A 23,292-nucleotide genomic window follows, 5' to 3' on the forward strand; every position below is an offset into this window, starting at 1 on the left:
TTTATAACGTTGAGTCGATTTCAATGTCTTTTATTTACAGTACAAATGTCAGCATTTATTAGAGATCTTCCAGGTCACAGCTATAGTCATTGAAAAAAACACAAATAGCCAACAATTTCTGCTGACAGTAGTGCACTATCTATGCTGCCTTTGGAGAATACCTTAGATGAGTATGGGGTCTATTTATTATATTACTGCGGTTTTTAACATTTTGTATCACCACTTATTGCAGCGATAAGATTGCTGGCCCACAGCTATTTATCACACTGGGGCTGCTTTAGAAGTCCAGTGAGAACCCTGCTCCTTAATGAAGGTTAAAGTGATATGTGCATCGCTGGCTAAGGGCCTGATTCAGAGACGAACCCAATGGTCATTATGTACGCAGATCGAGCGATTGTTGCCATCACGCAAGCGTATAAGCCGCATTGGATATGTGCAGCATTCGCATTGCAATTACGAAAGCACATAGGAATCCATCGCAAAGCGAGTGACAGGTTTATAGCATTTGAAGGTGGTAACAGGTTGGTGATCAGGAAAACGCAGGTGTGTCTTAGCGTTTAAACGCCGTTACATGGCCACTTGCTGTGTGTCACTGTTACAGATACAGTCAGGTCCATAAATATTGGGACATTGACAGAATTTTCATATTTTGGCCTCTATTCACCACCACAATGATTTTGAAATGAAACAAACAAGATGTGATTTAACTGCAGACTTTCAGATTTAATTTGAGGGAAATTACATCCAAATCAGGTGAACGGTGTAGGAAACACAATGGTTTCTATATGTGCCTCCCACTTTTTAAGGGGCCAAAAGTAATGGGACAAACTAAACAATCCTAAATCTAACTTTCACTTTTTAATACTTTGTTGCAAATCCTTTGCAGGCAATTACAGCCTGAGGTCTGGAACACATAGACATCACCAGACGCTGGGTTTCATCCCTGGTGATGCTCTGCCAGGCCTCTACTGCAAATGTCTTCAGTTCCTGCTTGTTCTTGGGGCATTTTCCCTTCAGTTTTGTCTTCATCAAGTGAAATGCATGCTCAATCGGATTCAGGTCAGGGGATTGACTTGGCCATTGCATAACATTCCACTTTTTAGCCTTAAAAAACTCTTTGGTTGCTTTTGCAGTATGCTTCGGGTCATTGTCCATCTGCACTGTGAAGCGCCATCCAATGAGTTCTGAAGCATTTGACTGAATATGAGCATATAATATTGCCCAAAAGACTTCAGAATTCATTCTGCTGCTTTTGTCAGCAGTCACATCATCAATAAATACAAGGGAACCAGTTCCATTGGCAGCCATACATGCCCATGCCATGACACTACCACCACCATGCTTCACTGATGAGGTGGTATGTTTTGGATCATGAGCAGTTCCTTTCCTTCTCTTCTCTTCCCATCACTCTGGTACAAGTTGATCATTGTCTCATCTGTCCATAGGATGTTGTTCCAGAACTGTAATGGCTTTTTTAGATGTTGTTTGGCAAACTCTAATCTGGTCTTCCTGTTTTTGTGGCTCACCAATGGTTTACATCTTGTGGTGAACCTTCTATATTCACTCTTGTGAAGTCTTCTCTTGATTGTTGACTTTGACACATATACATCTACCTCCTGGAGAGAGTTCTTGATTTGGCCAACTGTTGTGAAGGGGTTTTTCTTCACCAGGGAAATAATTATTTTGTCATCCATCACAGTTGTTTTCCGTGGTCTTCCGAGTCTTTTGGTGTTGCTGAGCTCTCCGGTGCGTTCTTTCTTTTTAAGAATGTTCCAAACAGTTGATTTGGCCACACCTAATGTTTTTGCTATCTATCTGATGGGTTTGTTTTGATTTTTCAGCCTAATGATGGCTTGCTTCACTGATAGTGACAGCTCTTTGGATCTCATATTGAGAGTTGACAGCAACGGATTCCAAATGCAAATGTCACACCTAGAATCAACTCCAGACCTCTTACCTGCTTAATTGATAATGAAATAACGAGGGAATAGCCCACACCTGTCCATGAAATAGCTTTTGAGTTGATAGTCCTATTACTTTTGGCCCCTTAAAAAGTGGGAGGCACATATTAAAACAGTTGTAATTCCTACACCGTTCACCCGATTTGGATGTAATTACCCTCAAATTAAATCTGAAAGTCTGCAGTTAAAGCAAATCTTGTTTGTTTCATTTCAAAACCATTGTGGTGGTGAATAGAGGCCAAAATCTGAAAATTCTGTCAATGTCCCAATATTTATGGACCTGACTGTATTTCCACAGGTAAGCGACGTCTTACGCATGAAAGAAGGCAGCAGTGGGCGTCTTTATGCCGGCTGAGCTTTGGAATGCAATAGCATATTTTCGCAGTTGCATTATGTACCAAATCGCAGCTGCGATCGCATTAGCGTCCATCTTTGAATCGGGCCCTAACTTCTTTGCATGTGCATAGTGACTTAACTGGTAATGTAACCAGCAACGTCTGCCTGGCTTTGCAGGTCTCCCTTGTTGGGTATAGCTAATGGCATTATGAGATGGTATTAGTAAGGGGTAAAAAGCTTAGCTTGATAAATTGACCAAGACCGCCGTCAGCATAGAAGTATATGGGCAAGGTGGTAAGTGGCGCAAAATAAGTTACAACTTGAGAAATATCTCTGATATTATTGGTTTGCCTCCGCTTGTCCTGTATCCCCCTCCCCTTCCCTCACATCCCTTTTATATGTGTCAGTACTTCCAGCATTAATGTTTCAGACAATCTTTACTACTTTTGTTAAGTTTACAAGATCCACAAGCTCTAAACCAGAGGTTCCCAAACTCCGCTTGAGCCCAGATGGTTAAATCAAATTGACTGAGCTGCTAATTAAGCCACCTGTGCTCAAGCATAGATATTCTTAAAACCTGGACTGTAATGGCTAATTTTGGGAAATTCTGGTCTAAACAAATAATAAAAAAAATGCTGTATGCTTTGCAGATTAGGGAATACTGGGCCTGATTCAGAGCCGGACGCTATTTGCGGTCGTTCGTCCAGAAAATAGGGGTGGCTATTCAAATGAACCATTCGCTCTTTGCGGTCTGTTCACGCCTCTATGTCTGAACGAGCGAACAAAACTTGCGTTCGTTTTTTAAAAAAATACGCCCCCTGGCCGCTCGCATCCTACGTCATGTCCGCTATTTATTAGATTAATCGAGTACATCGACCAGCGTATGAACTGCTCGCTATTCTTGTGGTTGGTTTTTGCTACCACAATCTTGCGAGCAGTTCTGGCTATAAAATAACCCAGTGACGTGGTCAATGACGCTGCTGTATTAATTATGCACACCCTTAAAACGCCCATTTTGACCTTTAAGCACGCCTGCGTTCGGATCTCCACTCCCCGTTTTCAAGCACCTTCCCCTGTTACCACCCACATACACCTCATTCTGTCACTCAAAATAGCAGGCATTCGCTATTTAGTGAACAAACAAATTTTGGCCGCGCTGACTGGTTCGCGCATGCGTATTACGATCCGTACGCATGTGCAGTTGGGCAAACATCGCTCGGAGCAAACGAGCGGCCGCTTACGAGCGGCTCTGAATCAGGCCTACAGTCAGGTGCATAAATATTGGGACATTGACAGAATTTTCATATTTTGGCCTCTAGTCACCACCACAATGGCTTTGAAATGAAACAAACAAGATGTGCTTTAACTGCAGACTTTCAGATTTAATTTGAGGGTAATTACATCCAAATCAGGTGAACGGTGTAGGAATTACAACAGTTTCTATATGTACCTCCCACTTTTTAAGGGGCCATAAGTAATGGGACAAACTAAACAATCCTAAATCTAACTTTCACTTTTTAATACTTTGTTGCAAATCCTTTGCAGGCAATTACAGCCTGAGGTCTGGAACGCATAGACATCACCAGACGCTGGGTTTCATTCCGGGTGATGCTCTGCCAGGCCTCTACTGCAAATGTCTTCAGTTCCTGCTTGTTCTTTGGGCATTTTCCCTTCAGTTTTGTCTTCATTAAGTGACATGCATGCTCAATCGGATTCAGGTCAGGGGATTAACTTGGCCATTGCATAACATTCCACTTTTTAGCCTTAAAAAACTCTTTGGTTGCTTTTGCAGTATGCTTCGGGTCATTGTCCATCTGCACTATGAAGCGCGGTCCAATGAGTTCTGAAGCATTTGACTGAATATGAGATATAATATTGCCCGAAACACTTCAGAATTCATTCTGCTGCTTTTGCCAGCAGTCACATCATCAATAAATACAAGGGAACCAGTTCCATTGGCAGCCATACATGCCCACGCCATGACACTACCACCACCATGCTTCACTGATGAGGTGGTATGTGTTGGATCATGAGCAGTTCCTTTCCTTCTCCATACTCTTCTCTTCCCATCACTCTGGTACAAGTTGATCTGTGTCTCATCTGTAAATAGGATGTTGTTCCAGAACTGTAATGGCTTTTTTAGATGTTGTTTGGCAAACTCTAATCTGGTCTTCCTGTTTTTGTGGCTCACCAATGGTTTACATCTTGTGGTGAACCCTCTATATTCACTCTTGTGAAGTCTTCTCTTGATTGTCGACTTTAACACATATACACCTACCTCATGGAGAGTGTTCTTGATTTGGCCAACTGTTGTGAAGGGGTTTTTCTTCACCAGGGAAATAATTCTTCTGTCATCCACCACAGTTGTTTCCGGGGTCTTTTGGCGTTGCTGAGCTCTCTGGTGCGTTCTTTCTTTTTAAGAATGTTCCAAACAGTTGATTTGGCCACACCTAATGTTTTTGCTATCTCTCTGATGGGTTTGTTTTGATTTTTCAGCCTAATGATGGCTTGCTTCACTGATAGTGACAGCTCTTTGAATCTCATATTGAGAGTCGACAGCAACTGATTCCAAATGCAAATGTCACACCTAGAATCAACTCCAGACCTTTTACCTGCTTAATTGATAATGAAATAACGAGGGAATAGCCCACACCTGTCCATGAAATAGCTTTTGAGTTGATAGTCCCATTACTTTTGGCCCCTTAAAAAGTGGGAGGCACATATAGAAACCGTTGTAATTCCTACACCGTTCACCTGATTTGGATGTAATTACCCTCAAATTAAATCTGAAAGTCTGCAGTTAAAGTACATCTTGTTTGTTTCATTCCAAAGCCATTGTGGTGGTGAATAGAGGCCAAAATATGAAAATTCTGTCAACGTCCCAATATTTATGCACCTGTACATGCTCTCTGTATGTCCACATTTTTGCCACGTTAATTGACACCTGTTATTGCTGCTACTCCCAGTAAGACCAGATTAATTCATGTGGCTATTTATCACTGAAGTGAAGTCTGGGAAATGCATCTTATAAGAGCATACTTGCCAACTCTCCCTGATTGTCAGGGAGACTCCCTGAAATGGTAGCAATCTCCCTGACTCCCTGAAGAGTCTAGCAATCTCCCTGATTGCACCTTCACCCCATTATGAAGCTGTTATATATATATATATATATATATATTATATATATATATAACAGAGATATATGCATTCAAATGGAATCATTAGCATAATTTCCCTGCATTTGTTATAATGCACAATGATCCCTATGTATTTTCTGAAAGGTATCAGCATGTTTTCATCAGCAAGTAGGTCTTACTAACTGCTTTTGGGCTCATTTACATTTGGATGTAAATCATTTTTTTGACACGCCTCTCAGATGTAGTACACGCCCACCTTACCGCTGCGCTCATAGGTGGTGCTTTCACACTCTCCCTGAAATGCTTTTCAAAAGTAGGTTATTATGTATAAGAGGCTGTCCCAGTGACAGCTTTCCCCCAACAAAACCTCCTTCCCTGCTTGCTTATTGCAGCAGCGAAGAAGGCAACGGTCCTCGGCATGTACACACTGCAAAGATCCCTAACTGGCACAAAAAAAAAAAGAAGCAAAAATGTACATTATAGGCTAAAATGGGTAATGTCATCTGAAAATAGTGTTTAGTTAATGGGGTCAAGTTTGTTAAAAGATGCTGACGACAGTCCAAATTTCAGAATATGGGAACTATTGTATCTTATTATTACTTAGCTAAAATAAGGAAATACAGTATCTTGCACTCAGCCTTTGGTAAATTGCAGGGATACTTTATTATTATACTGTTCTTTGTGAATAATCCGAGGAGCTGATAGGCTTGATAGATAGGCCCATAGTCTATTGCCGTGTCACACACTAAAAGAAAGTAATAATAACTACTGTAAACCCTAAACTGGACCCACGACACCTGTGGAGCTCCCACACTGTAGCCTCTTGAGGGTTGATACACAGACACTTAAATAGATGTGCAGTTTCCATTTGTGCCTCATTCTTCTTTGGGCTCTTGCAGCTCCAGTAATGTAAAGCTGCATAGAAAAGGAAGGTAGTGGTGGGGCCTGTAAAATCCCTTGCACATAAAACTGAATGCTGCAAATTCTAGCTTTAGTCTGTCCCCGGACAGCCACTTTATAAACACTCCAGTCTTTTACACATATCTGATCACCTACTAAAAAGCTTATATAATTTTGCACAAATGATTCCAGAAAATGTTTTCAGAAGAACAAACACCATGACACCCAGTATACTTATATACACAGAAAGCCTCATTAAATCATTGTCCCATAAACAGGAAGAGTATCTGCCCAAGATAACTGAGAACCATGGCAAACCGCTGATTATAGTATGAAATAAGACACTGTGGACTATCTTAGTGACCTGATCCTTGGTCACTGGCCTAGACATCCTGACACTGCTTGACATTATAGGAGGTTGTGGTTCTGGTAATAGGGAGCAGGGGTGTAACTGCAGCCTTGAAAGCTTCTCACCCTTAATTTCAGCAACGTTGGGGTACCAGGGCCAGAGGGAAAAGTGCCTCATTCTGGCTGCAATTGATTTTTTCAGGCAGTAATCTGATTCAGCAGCTACTGATGCTAAACTTGGAAGTACAGGAAACAGGCAGACTGTTAAGATGTTATTAGTATGCCGATATGTTTTCTATTATTTGGAGCAGATCTTCATATGTAGCTGTGACTTTAGCTACAAAAGTCAAACTGTTGGTCAAGTGATTTCTAGTGAAGCTTAAAGCACCAGGGGGTCTATGTACTAAGCAGTGATAAGTGACAGAGTGAAAAGTGATAAGTCTGTGATAAGGTGCCAGCCAATCAGCTTCCAACTGTCATCTCACAGGCTGTTTTTGAAAAATTACAGTTGGGAACTGATTGGCTGTCACTTATCACAGACATCACTTTTCACTCTGTCACTTATCACTGCTTAGTACATAGACCCCCAGGTCAGATAACTAATTCTGGGCACTGGGTGTGTACATTTAAAATACAGAAAATTGTTTTCAATAAAAGTGAGCAATATCCACATACTCCCATTATCATACACTGTAGCAACTGTGCAAAGAGAAGGGCAAATCATAAGTTGCCACATACACAGAGGAATCCCTACCGTGGACATCTCCTCTGAGGTGTACAAATGCTATGGACAGCGTGCTCATCTCCCAGCTATGTGCCCATTTCCTCTCCCTTCTCAGTACTCCTGTGCTGGTCATCAGGTCGGACCAGTAGGATAGGATGGTGACTATAGGGAAGAACAGAGGAGAAGTACATTGAGAATAAGAGGTTCAGAAGAGGAAGGAGATGTATCTTGTCTTCTCCTCTCCTGCTGTCAGTCACTGACACACAGCTGGAGGAAGCGCACAGAGACTGCTACGGTTGTCACAGCGTGTTTCCTCCTGCAATCAGTATATGAGGAGTGGAAGTACTGGAGAGGAGAGGTAATTTCCAGCCAGCATGCGTTGTGGGCAGGGCAAGATTTAGGGCTACTTGGGCCTGGGGCTGAAAATGATCAAGGGTCTATTGTGAGAAGCAGAGGAGCTGTGACCACTGCTGTGTGGGTGTGGCCCCTGCCATATGAGTGTGACCAGTGCTGTGTGGGTGTGGTCAGTGCTATGTGGGTGTGGCCCATGCCATGTGGGCATGTACACACCCTATCCCAATGTCTCTGGCAATACATAACAGTAGAAAAATTGCTTCATTTTGTGAGGAGAACAGAAATACAATTTGAACACTTATAATTTATGGACAACTATGTAGCCAGCTTTTGGCTGGTCATCAGCATGCTGTTGTGAAGATGGGCATATTTTATGTGGAGGTCTGGGGTTGTAGTCCCATCTGCCCATTTGTTAATCTGGGCCTGGTTGTGGGTGCTAGAAGGGACAGGCCTGCTCAGAAGGCATATTGGAAAGGAGAACACCCCTGACTATTCCCAGCACCACAGATACTGGCTTATGCCACTTCTGATCACCAATTGTATGTTGAAGAGAGGAAAATATGTGATTTGAGAGAATATCGCTCCAAGACTGGCCTCAGGGAAGAATCACTAGATTGACCAGACGCGGAAGTTCTGCTGACAGCATCATCGTTTTTCTAGTCCATGTTTTATTTTATTTAGTGATTGTGCATTATTTGTAAAAATACAATAGTACTAGACTTGTTCATGTCATACGATCAGGGTTCCCAATGGAGCGTAGGCTACATCCCTTTAGATGATGGTCAAAAATGCTTGCCAAGCAAACAGTTAATAGTTCTGCGCTTAGCAGATAGATATTAAAAAAAAGTACTAAGGTGTAAGAAAATAAAAAATAAAAATAGGTAGTAATACTAAATAATAATAATAATTAATAATAATACTCATATTAATTAATAATAATTAGATTTCAACTAGTCATATATTTGTTTTTTCCCTTTAAGCTGTTATACTATACTCTGCAACCGTATTATAATGTTTAATACTGTGGTAAATGTTGTACTCAGGCTACAGCATCGGCTATGTTAATTATCTGCTTGTATATATTTATGACTGAAATAAGTCTGTATGGTCTTTTCCAAACAACATCCTAAAATGGTGCCTTTGCTTTACTGCTAATGATATAACTTCTGGCAAAATTTTCTTTAGTCCTTGGATGGCAGAGCTATGTATTAGTTTTCAGTGAGTACTTTTAATCTGGCATCATCATGTTTTCATGCTATTTTAGTAGAAAAGGTTAATGTCTTAGTAGACTCCAAAAGACATTTGTGGGCAGATGCAAAATGGTTTCAGTGCAAACTGAAAAAATCTGTAATATGTAAATAGATTCAAATTGTATTTTAGAACGCCAAAAAGAAGGCCTAGAGACTGACTGCTGAACAGATTATAAACTCGTTAGTGTATTATCATGTATTTCTCTGACAGCAGATCAATTCTTGGCAAGGAAGTGAATTTTACTAAATTACTGTATACAAGTAGTTTTCAAGTTTAACTGAGTCTAATGGTGATGCAAGTTCCTGTCTTGATTATGGGCCCGATCGGACTTGCCCTGTGTGTAGTATATTCCATACTTGCCAATTATTTATTACTGCCCTCTGGGAGATCCCATGGGGGAAGTCTAGACGGGATGGTGCAGGAAGGGTGTATGGTGCACTGAATTGAATCATCTTGGCCCCACCCACCACTGTACAATGCAGTGGGGAGGCGGGGCTACAATAACGTGCTTCACTTCTTCAAACCCACAGCCCGCCCACTTCCCCAGTGAAGACAGCTGGATCTGGGAAGCTGGTCTACTCGCCTGAGAGTTTGAGAGAACTCCCGAAAGCCCTAAGTCTGCCGGATATATCAAGAAAGTAAATAGGTATGGTATACTCTCTCTGGGACAACTGGCAACAAACCACAGGCCCAGATTTATCAACGGGTGGTATTCTTGTTATCACTCGTTACTTATTTTAAATGGTGCTCCAACCAATCAGCTCCTAACTTTCATGTGTTTGAAAAATGACAGTTAGGAGCTGATTGGTTAGAGCACCATTTAAGATTAATAATGAGTGATAACAAGAATACCACTCGTTGATAAATCTGGGCCACAGGTTTTACCCACAGGCACCATAATGGTGAATAATCCTAATGAGTAGCCTGACAGCAGTTTTAGTGCTGCAGGTAGAGTGAAATAGAAAGTGTTTAACGATGCCCCATTTTTCCTTGGGGTTCATTTACTAAGCCTTGGAGAGAGATAAAGTGGACTGAAATAAAGTACCAGCCAATCAGCTCCTGTCATTTTCAAACTAAAACAATTGCAATTAGAAAAATGACAATAAGGAGCCGTTTGGCTGGTACTTTATCTCTGTCCACTTTATCTCCATCCAAGGCTTAGCACATAGACTCCTTTGGGGCATGTTTATTAACATTATTTTTACTAAAATAATGTTAAAAACCACATTATTTTAGCATCACATACATTTAGTAAAGGGCAATTGGAGTAGTTTTCGTGAAAACTTACTCCAATTCCTTCAATTCACATATATTTAGTAAGCAAAGTGCATTTCCCATACTTGTAATGGGAAATGTGATTTGCCCAGATTTACTAAAAATATATTATGAAAAAATACCGGGGGAAGCACTGTGATAATAACGGCACCTGGTGATGGCATTATCCAGGGTTTCTCCAGGTCCCCCGACTCCTGCTCTGATCTGGCAGGCAGAGCAGAGGTGGGAGCCGACCCTTGTGGTCTAAATAGTCCACAAGGTGATTACTGCAAAAAAATTAAAATAGTTGAAAAAAAAACCAAACACTGACCTGAATCCAGGGACCAGAGATCTGTGCTCCAGTGAGGTCCTATGGAGCTCCGGTCAGCTGGTCTCCGGGCTCCTGCACTGTGACCCTAGTCAGCTGCTGCATAGAGCAGCTGACCAGGGTCACAGTGCAGGAGGTGGGAGACCAGTTGACCGGAATCCCAGAGAGAGGGCCTCACCTGTCGCGCGCGGGGGGTGTTGGTTGCAGTATCTGGCGGCAGCGCGTGCCTTCCGAAATATACAGAGAGAAGTGTGCCTACGGTGCCTACGGTATTAGCAGGCACAGAGCTTTATCGCAAGCTCTTTCCCTGCATGCAGATGTTAGTACATGTATGTGATAGTTCCTAAATTCTCAATGTGAATTTAGTCGAAAATATCACCCTACAAACGCATTTTAAATGCGGTTTATAGTAAATAGGGGTCTTAGGCCCTCATTCAGAGCCGGACGCTCTGAGCAGAGCGCTCGCTCTGAATGAGGGCCGTCCTCCATAAAAATGGAGCGTCCTCCTGGACGCTCGTATAGCTGTGGGTCTTGACCATCGCGACCATCGCCAGTGCGACCAGAAGCCTGTGGTCGGGGTTTTCGACCACAAGCCCTGGAGTGATTTTGGCTCTATCAGAGCCAAAATCACTCCCACTGACATCACTAATGATGTCAGTGGGGCCGGCTTCTGACGGTAGGCGTTCCCTTGGGAACGCCTCCGTCTGGGAGGCACGCCCCCGGCACGCCCACCAAAGGGGGCGTGCTGTCAATCAACATCGACAACACGCCCCCTTTGATCAGACACAACGAGCGAAGGAAAGTCCTTCGCTCATCGCGTATGGCACATGCGCACGACGGAGCTCCCTCCGTCGTGCGCATGCGCAGTGCACACCATCGACCCACTTGCGAGCGGACAGCCGCTTGCGAGTGGGTCTGAATGAGGCCCTTAGTGCCTTAAGCAACGTTTTTTCTGGCCTCTTAGCACCAGACACAGACATCAATTTCTTATTATTATGGAATGACAGATATACAATTATAATTACATAGCGAAACATAAATTAACTGATTCAAATTTTTAAGAAAGGCACCATCTAGATACATATATTTTCTACATAACACATCTTAAGCAAGCCATATGTGGAGGTTACTGCTATTCAGTCTCAGCACTGAGACACACGAATGCGGAAAGCTATCTGGATGCATCAGTCTTGTGCTGATATCCTGGTTTTAGTTCTGACCAGCGGGATATTTGTGTGAAGTGTATGTTCTTCCCATGTTCAGGTTTGATCCACTTCCTCTTGGTTCACTCCACAGTTACCAGACAAACTGGCAGATAAACAAGGCCTCCGACTAAACTGTCCCTGTTGTATGTGTGTGTCATCTCCTCAGACTCAGGGACTGACATGCCTGCAGTATGATTATACTGTTATGCTTAATAAACATTTGAACAAAAACAATGAAGCATAATAATAATAATAATAATAATAATAATAATTTCAATCTATGTAAAATATTTCCTGGAATATGAACTAAACTCTATTTTCTCTTTCTTTTATTTAACCAAACACATCTTGGTCCACTTTGTTGAAAGTCAAAAAATTAGCACTTGAAAGATATGCGCCCATATTCACTTATGCACGGAATCTGAAAAATCTACTGTTTTCACCAAATATGGTCTCAGTTTCGGACTATAAAGTTGCAACTTTTTCATGCAAATGTGCCCACTATATTGCTGTATATGAGTAGCATGCATCTTGAGATGGTTTAACTTTAAATTTAGCCTGTAGATAGACCTGGCACAAAAATGCTGCCATTGTTGGGATTGGGTTGGGTATGAAATACCGGCAGTCGGGATGCCTGCTGCCATAATGCCGTCAGCGGCATCCCGATGCTCGGTATCCCAACAGGGGTCCGGTAAGTATACTAACCCTCCCCTGTTCTCCCCCTAATCTTCCCTTCTTGCACCCTAACACTCCCCACCCCACACCCTAAGCCTATCCCTCCCCATTAGTGCATAAACCTAACCCTCCCCCCCGGTGCCTAAACCTAACTATCCCCCTTAGTGCCTAAATCTAACCTCCCCCAGGTGGTGCCTAACCCATAACCCCCAGTGGTGCCTAACCCTAACCTCCCCCCCAAAGCCTAACCCCCACCTGTGGGGCCTAAACCTAACCCCCCCCCCATGCGGCTAACAACTAAGACGCTCTGGTGTACCTTCAATTGGGATGGCGGCTGTTGAGTTTCCGGAATTGGGATCTAGACTGGCATCGGGATTTCGATGCCTATCTTTAGTCCCGGGTCGGGCTTCCGACGCCGGGATTTCAATAACCAGCATCCCGTCTGCCGACATACTAACTACATCTCATTATGGTCAACTTGAAAAGTGCACTTGGCCTATTAGGACGTGCAAAGACACACCTCCCAAAGGGCATATTTAAAGAATGTATGAAAAGAAAAATGCTCTAAGGGTTGTGACTGACTCACATCTACTCTCCGCTTTTGTACTAAGCTTACATAGCGAGCCTCCCTGTACCACTGTAACCAAATATGCTCAATTTAAATTACAGACATAAGGATTTACATCCAACGTTAAATCAGGTGCTGTCACTCTGGACTCCAACCAGAATGCAGCTCACTTAGATGTAATGTTAATGTAATAACATACAGCATGAAGAAGTGACAAGGGTAGAGCCGGACTGGAGTTGCTTGGGCCTATAATAAATCCAATAAAAGAAATAAAAGAAACAATGAAAACAAAATGAAAAAGGCAGAATTGCCACAATAAATCCAATTATAAGAACCCTTTATAGAGCACATAATAATACATATTATGTAACACACACAAATTTCCCTAAATACAAATCCACTAAATAAACGCAATAAGATAACGTTGAGACACCAGAACTGCCAAAATCACTTTTACCATTTTCCTTATGCTAGACATGTTATAACGGCACACTCACTTCCCACCAGTAGGTCCAGTACTTCGTTCCACGGCCACAACAGCAGCTGCACCCCTTGTAGTTACACCCATGAACACAACAGTCCCCTCAAAGAGCAGTTTTACTTCATTTTGTAAATGCATTTAATATGCTGATATACAGTATAAGTGATTGTGTTCTGGCTTATTTCAGTATATGTCATCTCTCTCAATATAGCATGGGCTGTGTGCTTGTGTGTTATATAGCATGGGCTGTGTGCGTGTGTGTTATATAGCATGGGCTGTGTGCTTGTGTGTTATATAGCATGGGCTGTGTGCTTGTGTGTTAAACAAATGACCTACCTAATAGCTACAGATTTGACATTTATGAGAATGACAGAAGGGACATACAGACGCACATCTTGCCAGGCCTAACCCAACCAGAATCTGACCTACAGGAACTCCTGTCTGAGGTTGAAATCTGGTGAATTTAAAGTAATATTTCTCACAGAGGAAACTGCTGTTGTATTTAGAACCCTACATTCAGAACACTCTACATAAACAAAAGCTGTATTTCCACCAATTACTTTATATATTGCAGAACTGTTGCAAATACCAATTCTATTTATTATGGGAATAAGGTACATTGTTCAGTCTAAAAAACAGAGACTGCACTTAATGTGAATACACTACGTATAGCGCTTGGACATCTTATAACACCTATCACTATTCTTCTCCTATGTAACCTGCAGTCACTTCATGAACACCCAGTTACCCAATTGGCACCTGACCCAACATAACATACAAACTACATATACTCAACAAAAATGTACAATTTGCAATTTTTATGGAATAAACTGACTCTTTTTCATTTACATACACTTTTTAATAATCTGGCGATATGGACAAGTCACTGACCAGTTAGTTACCTTTCTCGTTTCACACCCCTCAATCCTAAAACAACCTGCTCAACATTCCCTTTGATTCCCTAAATAACATAAACGTGTCTTCTCTCCTGTCTGTAAAATATCTGTAACCACAGGATATAACTGTTACTTATAACAACACTAAAGACTGTATTCACAAATAAATAAATAAAAAGTAATATATGAAATCTAAGGGGCCTATTTAACATGACGCTGCGTTAATCACCATTCTGTACTGTCGCTAATCACATCAATGCAGAATGTCCTACTTCAGCAATTTATCACGAAAGCCCCTCTGCTCAGTGGGGTTCACCAGCAGTCTGATGCTGCTGGCAATGGGCTAAAGCACTATACTGTACTCTTGGGTGACTAACGTCCACACATGTGTGTATTAGTGTGACCAGGCGGGGATCCAGTTAAGCCTCTCCGCCATCCCTGGGTTTCCGCTGCCGTGTATAGCGAACGCCATCCGTAACATTAGCCAATATCAAAAACTATGCTTTTCGCTACTTGCTAAATAAACTCAGTGCATCAATCCCATAGAGAGCTATGGGAATGGTGGTAAGCGGCGCAGAATAGCTTATCACTGAGAAATTTCCGATTTCTCTGGTGTACACCTTTTCCTAAACTGAGAGAAGCTGAAATAAGCCCCTTTCTCCGGAAAAACGCCAGAGAAAGGACTTTTCTCAGCGTCATAAATAGATCCCTAGGTCTAAGCATGCGCATAATACCAACAGCAACAAAACATGCACTACCTGATAAAGCAATGCAAACATTATGTTTGTATATGAAAATAAAGACAAAAGTAAATTATTTAAATCCATTAAACAAATCCACACACCTAGGTCTCTATCTAATGGTGCATACACACGTGGCGATTTTAAAGGATGATTTGAACGATAATGCTATCGATATCGTTATCGTTCCTGTTATCTATCAAATTGTCCATTTAAATGGTCCCTACCAACTTACCTTGGACCAGCGATGCGCGGGCACGTATGTGCGATATCGATATCGCACATCGTCCCTGCATGCTGGCCAACCTGTAACCGAGCAGGTTACTATAGGGACCCACAAATGCTGATTGCGGGTCGCTATAGTTGGTAGCAAGTTGGTGGTGTGTTGGATGATCTATATAGATCATCCAACACACTAGGGAGGGTGCAGTACGATCTGCCAGCGATATCGTATCACTGACAGATCGCTATGTGTGTATGCACCATTAAGAAAACAAATGCAATGTCATTGTATCGCCCTTTTACATAAAGCAGTGTGATTGGTTGCCATTGGTTACAGAACATCAGTTCTGCTTGCACCATGTAATTAAATACGCCTATATATGGGTTCTATGTTGGTCATAAAGCAATATGTACAGTATATTGCTTTAATTACTATGTAGGTAGGATACATTATATGCCATGCTGTGGACAAACATTTGCTATAGGGCGCTATATGGTGTTATAGCACCATATAGCGAATGTTTGTCCCCGACTTTCAGCACCACTAGCGATATGCAATAACCACCTTGGTATGAAGGTCACAAGCTGTCTACGGGTACAATACCATCGATGCTCTTTCACTGGATTTCTAGCTGTATTGGTAAATGTCTATGGACCTTCATAATGTTGCTAAGCAATGCAGGCCCATTGTTCAGTAGAGAAACGACAGATTACACTGGTAAGTTACACAAAGCCATACGCTTGTAAAACTTTTTATAGACAAGTACATTTTGTGCTGGATATTTTTTTCTTTTTCTCTCATAGGCTCTGCCAGCTGCTTACCAGCACCGGATAGGATTATTATTGATTGAAATCATCTCTCTTTTTTAGACTTCTTTTTCATCCTACATTTTAGTATTGAACTTTCATTACTGATTATTTGCAGAGAATCCACCCTTTCGTTTATTCCCAGCATCATGGGGCAAAATGGTCGTAAAAGAGACTTTCATTGTATGACCTCAACAAAACAGCAGATTCTTCAAGATTAAATGTTATATAACTTGATTTGCCTGGATTACAGCGGCAGTAGGAGAATATCCCCCTGTGTGTACATTTCCATGTATTTATAGCTTATGACACAGAGAACACTGTTTCATCATTGTGTCATTAATTAAAACAAACACTTTCATGTGTCACGTTCATGGCGAAGGTTTTATTAATCTGACTAGGATGATAATTATACAGATATAATCAGCCAGTACGTTCCACTCTCCTGCTTTCATTGAGGCTAATAAATACATATAAAACACAATTCTAGATTACACAGAGTAACAAGATCACTCTGGCACAATAGTCACAGCCTATACTTAAATTGTGCATAAAATAAAAGCATCTCTCTCCTAGTATAATAGATTGGACACAGTGTCGGTCCACACACACACACAGGAGAAAATGTATATTTGTATGGGTGACTGATTACAATACATACATTGACAAAACGCGCATATGACAGTGATAAATAAGTAACATGGATCATTCACACTTTTCCATCACAACATAAATATTATTGATCACTTGTCCCTTAAAAAAATATGATGGTGGTGATGATAATAATAATAATAATAATAATAATGTAGTCTACATTATAAGATTTGAAAAGCCTTTAAGTCTCTCAAGTTGATGCCATTTGACCCTTGTTGTCATTGGACTCCTAAGAGAACTAACACCAAGGTGCTGTAAACATGGATTATTTATCCCTGGGGGTGATATACCCCCATCTACTTACCTTGCAAACTGTCCAGCCCCAGGAAGGGTGGGTTCATCCCTTATACAGAGGTTACTAGATGTTCTGTAGGAAGAGAAGACCCTTCATACTGCCTTGGACAATGTTGTCCTGTCCCATGGTGTGCTTGTTGGACCGTTCCACAGCTCAACAAGTCTAAAGGGGGTGAAGGTGTGCAAGCCCGGGGCTAGAGCAGGAGTGGCATGCAGTGCCAGGCAGCCTAGCCCTGGTGGTGTGTGGGGTGCATCCTCTCCATGTGCTGCGCCTGTGGACGGACTGTGGAATGGAAGAGCAGGCAGCAGTTCAGCTAGCACAGCTTGGAGACACAGTCAGCTGCAGCAGATACATGATAGTCACACACACACTCACACACCGCCACCATCACACACTCAGGGACACACCGGGCTGCATCTCCCGCAATCTGGCTCAGAGGATCTAGAGGTGAAAGCTAATTGGATTGAGCTCTGCATCACCAAGGACAGCAGCAACAGATCGGCAAGTGCTCTTGACCAAAGCCAAGAAATCCCGAGGAGAAGAAGAGGAGAGGGGAGGGGAGGGGGCCGGGGGAATCCTATTCTGAGAACAGCTTTAACCCCTTCGGCCCAGAACTATTAAAGTGCCGCCCCCCCCCCCCCCCCTTCCAGAGCTCTCTGCTGTCAGTGACACTTCTATACAGTGTAACACATTTATGCCTGCAGCCCACCCCTCCATGCCCTAAAGTAAGGAGCCCCCACATGCTCCATAGTCCATGCCACTCTGTACTATACCTGAGAAAACACCTTATAATAAGATGCAAATTAGCCCCTATGTCAGTTACATGATATACAGTACAGTGTGAGTGAGATCAGTCCTGCGCATCCATTGCAGGATGGCAGAGCTGTGTGTGCAGCCCACTATAACGTCAGGGGTTAATAAGCAGCTATATTTGCCTCTGTATAACTATAGGCTTGGTTGTTATGGTTCCCCGGAGCAGTAGGGAGATGCGTGAAAGTGTTAGTGCTGAGATACGATGGGACATAGCCGGTGGCACTGCCAGCCAGATGGAGGGTGCAGGTTGTGTTGGTCAGGGTCACATACACGTGTCTCCCTCCCCCCAGCCAGATGACTGCCCCGGAGTGTGAACCATACCCCAGGCGGCTGATACACACATCGTTGTTACAGTGCTGTAGGTGATACAGTGTATCATTGCAGAGAGCATGCTGCACAGTGCAGGAGAGCTCGGTAACCCTTTGCTCGCTGCTTTCCCTGCTTGTTCCAAGGACCAATAAATAAATAAAATAATAGTAATAATTTAAAGTTTTTTTTTCCTTTCAAGCACCGTGCTCTTGCTGTTTCATTACAGCTATACGGTTTTTTTTGCACTTATATATTCTCAACTGTAAAGCACAAAGGGATATGCTGGTGCTATATAAATACATGTTATTAAATGTATGGGGGGAGGGGGTTTCAAAAATAGAAATTTGAGGTCTAAGGAGATAATCTATGTGAATAGAATAGATATTGTTTTTCTTTTGCAGTATGGAGGCCACAGGCCATGTACCGGCAGTGTCAGTAAGCGCAGCTCAGGGGCTGGATCATGTGTGTGTGTGTGTGAAGGTGCTAGTGACTGACAGGAGGGAGAATAGGGGTAAAGGACAACGTGTGTCATGAATGATGACACAGTGCATGAGGTTCTGCTGCTTCACTGCTAATCACCAGCCTGAGCACACTGGGAGGAGGAGGAGGAGGAATCCCGGTGTTAAGGTTGCTAGGAAAACCCCACTGGCTCCCTGTACTGTATGAGCCTGTGTGCAGCAGCCATTTATTATGGACAGTATGTCACCAGGCGTACACCCTGCTTTTGGTCTAAATATCATATTTGTTATTGTAGCTGCTGCTCACATTAATATTGCATGACTCTGTTTACAGAAGCACATTATTGGTGCATGAAATGTTTTATCCATTGAACGCCTGTGCCTGGTAGATATTGTGATATTAACCCGTTCAAATGAATACTGTCTGATCATCACAAAATAGGACAAATGTTGTGAAATAATAATAATAATATAATAATAATAATAATAATAATAATAATAAATAATGGATCACAGTATATTTTAAAGACACTCAAAGGAGAACATGTACATAATTACTAATACTGCAAACCATAAGATTCCCCAATATCAAAGGTAGAATATAAATAAAATACAGCTGTAGAAAGACCTGTTTAATATTTATTTATATATTTATTTACTAGTGCCAATATTAAAAGATACTCTGATATAAACAAAATGCTTTTACATGTACAGTTTTAGGGAGCTATTCATCAATGATTATTATATGGCTCACACGTAAATCTACCCGAGTAATTCATCATTGCGCCGGTGCTGGGGCAGCTGCTTCGAAAGTAGCCGCTCTCACGAACCCTAATGCTACCACTTTCACAGCTGATAGTAGCAGCGGAAGTCTACACTGCCAGGTTCCATCCGGTCAGTGTTACTGTGCATTCCCAACCTCAGGTCACGCAGTGAGGGTTGGAAGAGGCGCAGGGATTGGATATCTCCTTCGTACAGCAAATACCCGTTGTGTCATGCATCTCATTACACTAGTATAGGGACATAGGGGCCCCTTTATCAATTGCAATGCGATCTGGGTGTGACTGAAAAGAGCCTGTCTGTGCGATGTGCTCAGGGTGAAGAGCCGGTATCAGTAGTCTCTTCACTCCTGTCCCGGGACTCCCGCACAGGCACGGTCTACTGGCCATGCATGCGCCGTGGCCATCTAGAAGTTTAGCCAACAGGCTACAGCAGCCCAACCTCATTTTCCGATGATGCCAGGCCCCTCCAACAAGCTTGTGCCCGGGAATTTAGTACCCGCTCCCCCCCCCCTCACCGCACGCCTACCGATACTAATTATTTACACTGTTCATCAAGCTTCGAAACCTACACGTTTTTTGAGCTTGACTCTGTTGGTATATTGATGAATGGGTCCAGACTCTAAATCTGCAAAGAACATGCAAAAACTTTAATACATGTGGAAGCTACTTTTTGTACTTGTATAATGGATCTGTTCATATTGCTAAATAAGCCCCATACAGTGTTTGGACATCACAGTACATGTTGTATTATATTTAATTTGTTTATTATGCTATAAATACAATTTTCTGTGAAAAAAGCAAAAGAAAAACCTTCATTAACATAACAATAACATTAAAGCAGTATGCATGACTACTTGTCTTCTCATTGTCCTGCTTATTCCCATTATTGGGGCCCCAGAAACTAAACGCTGAAATAGTTTTCCCCGAAGCTCCTCGTTTTTTTCAGTGAAGTATAAGCTTTTCATGTACAGGGCAAGAGATGGAGTGCACTAATAACTAAGGCCCTCATTCAGAGCCGTTCGCTATTTGCGGTCGTTCGTTTAAAAACAAGGGGTGGCTATTCAAATGATCCGTACGCACATTGCAGTCTGTTCACACCTCTAAGTCTGAACGAACGAGCAAAACATACGCTCGTTTATTTGTTAAAAACGCCCCCTGGCCGCACGCATCCTACGTCATGTCCGCTATTTATTAGATTAATCGAGTACATCGACCAGCGTATGAACTGCTCGCTATTCTTGTGGTTTGTTGTTTGCTACCACAAATTTGCGTGCAGTTCTGGCTATAAAATAACCCAGTGACGTGGTCAATGACGCTGCTGTTTTAAATATACACACCCATAAAACGCCCGTTTTGACCTTTAAGCACGCCTGCGTTCGGATCTCCACTCCCCATTTTCAAACACCTTCCCCTGTTACCACCCACATACGCCTCATTCTGTCACTCAAAATAGCAGGCACTCGCTATATAGCGTACAAAGGATTTTCGGCCGCACTGACTGGTTCGCGCATGCGTACTAAAAAGCGTACGCATGCGCAGATGTGCAAACATCGCTCGGAACGAGCGTACTGCCGCTAACGAGCGGCTCTGAATGAGGGCCTAAGGTCTTTTTGGTCCTCCCGTACCTTAATGGTCATCAGGGCTGACATCAGAAATCATGGGGCTCGTGACTGACAAAACAGGCAGCCCCCTCCCCTCCCTGTGTTTCTGCAACTCTAACCCCACAGTGTCTCCCCAGTCAGCACCCTTTCTGTCTCCAGTCAGCACCCCTTCTGTCTCTCCAGTCAGCACCCCTTCTGTCTCTCCAGTCAGCACACCTTCTGTCTCCCCAGTCAGCACCCCTTCTGTCTCTCCAGTCAGCACCCCTTCTGTCTCCCCAGTCAGCACCCCTTCTGTCTCTCCAGTCAGCACCCCTTCTGTCTCCCCAGTCAGCACCCCTTCTGTCTCTCCAGTCAGCACCCCTTCTGTCTCTCCAGTTAGCACCCTTTCTGTCTCTCCAGTCAGCACCCCTTCTGTCTCCCCAGTCAGCACCCCTTCTGTCTCTCCAGTCAGCACCCCTTCTGTCTCCCCAGTCAGCACCCCTTCTGTCTCTCCAGTCAGCACCCCTTCTGTATCTCCAGCCAGCCCCTGCATGCAGCCCTTTACAGCCCACAGGCACTTACCTTCTCCTGTGTCTTCTGGCTGCTCCTCTTTGTGCTGCGGCTGGTTTCCCTATAGGTGGTGCGGTGAATGTGATATCACGTGCGTCTTGTCTCAATAAGAAAGAAAAATAATTTTATTGTACCAGACAGCTGCAACCTCCCCCCACATTTCTCTCTCAGTGATCCCCCCACATTCCCTTCTCTCTCAACAATCTCATCCATTTATTTATTTATTTTATTTATTTATTTACAGTTTCTTATATAGCGCAGCATATTCCGTTGCGCTTTACAATTGTCAACATTGATAGAACAAAACTGGGTAATAACAGACAGATATATAGGTAGGAAGGCATATTCCCCGCTCTCTGTGATCCCCCCACATTCCCCTCCCTGTCAGTGAACCCCCCAATATTCCCCACTCTCTCTGCGATACCCTCCATATTCCCCACTCTCGCTGCGATACCCTACATATTCCCCACTCTCTCAGCGTTACCCTCCATATTCCCCACTCTCTCAGCGATACCCTCCATATTCCTCACTCTCAGCGTTACCCTCCATATTCCCCACTCTCTCAGCGTTACCCTCCATATTCCCCACTCTCTCAGCGATACACTCCATATTCTCCACTCTCTCAGCGATACCCTCCATATTCCCCACTCTCTCTGCGATACCCTCCATATTCCCCACTCTCTCAGCGATACCCCCCCTAATTCCCATCTCTCTCTCAGCGATACCCCCACATTCCACTCTGTGTGTAAGTGATCCCCCCCACATTCCCCTCTGCATGTCAGTGAGCCCACACACACAACACACGCTTCCCTCTCTGTCTCTCTGTGATCCACACATAAGCTCACCTCTGCCGGTCAGTGACACCCAACCACCCCCCCCACACACACACCCTTGCCTGTCAGTGACACCAACCACATTCACACACTCTTCCCTGCCTGTCAGTTACACCCAACCAGAACCCAAACACACATACATTCCCCTCTGCCTGTCAGTGACACCCAACCACCCCCACACACATACATTCCCCTCTGCCTGTCAGTGACACCAACCACCCTCACACACATACATTCCCCTCTGCCTGTCAGTTACACCCAACCACCCACACACATACATTCCCCTCTGCCTGTCAGTGACACCAACCACCCCCACACACACCCCCCCTGCCTGTCAGTTAACCCCAACCACCCCCACACACATACATTCCCCTCTGCCTGTCAGTGACACCCAACCACCCCACACACACTCTCCCCCCTGCCTGTCAGTGACACCAACCACCCTCTCACACTCCCCCTGCCTGTCAGTCACACCCAACCACCCCCACACACATACATTCCCCTCTGCCTGTCAGTGACACCAACCACCCCCACACACACTCCCCCTGCCTGTCAGTTACACCCAACCACCCCCACACACATACATTCCCCTCTGCCTGTCAGTGACACCAACCACCCCCACCCCCACACACTCCTGCCTGTCAGTGACACCAACCACCCCCACACACACACTCCCCCCTGCCTGTCAGTGACACCCAACCGCCCCCACACACATACATTCCCTTCTGCCTGTCAGTGACACCCAACCACCCCCACACACATACATTCCCTTCTGCCTGTCAGTGACACCCAACCACCCTCACACACATAC

General features: G+C 43.5%; 1 protein-coding gene across 1 annotated transcript in view; it reads right to left on the reverse strand.

Moving 5' to 3' along the window:
- Nucleotides 1–17,470, reverse strand: part of KCNB2 (potassium voltage-gated channel subfamily B member 2) — a 302,495-nt gene extending 285,025 nt beyond the window's left edge. The window contains exon 1 of the mRNA XM_088471445.1: nucleotides 17,146–17,470. The gene's annotated coding sequence lies outside the window, so the exon portion shown is untranslated. The remainder of the gene's footprint in view (nucleotides 1–17,145) is intronic.
- Nucleotides 17,471–23,292: the final 5,822 nt, after the last annotated feature.

Source organism: Taudactylus pleione, unplaced genomic scaffold (genome assembly GCF_031769625.1).
Source record: "Taudactylus pleione unplaced genomic scaffold, aTauple2 ptg000114l, whole genome shotgun sequence".
Lineage (NCBI taxonomy): Eukaryota > Metazoa > Chordata > Amphibia > Anura > Myobatrachidae > Taudactylus > Taudactylus pleione.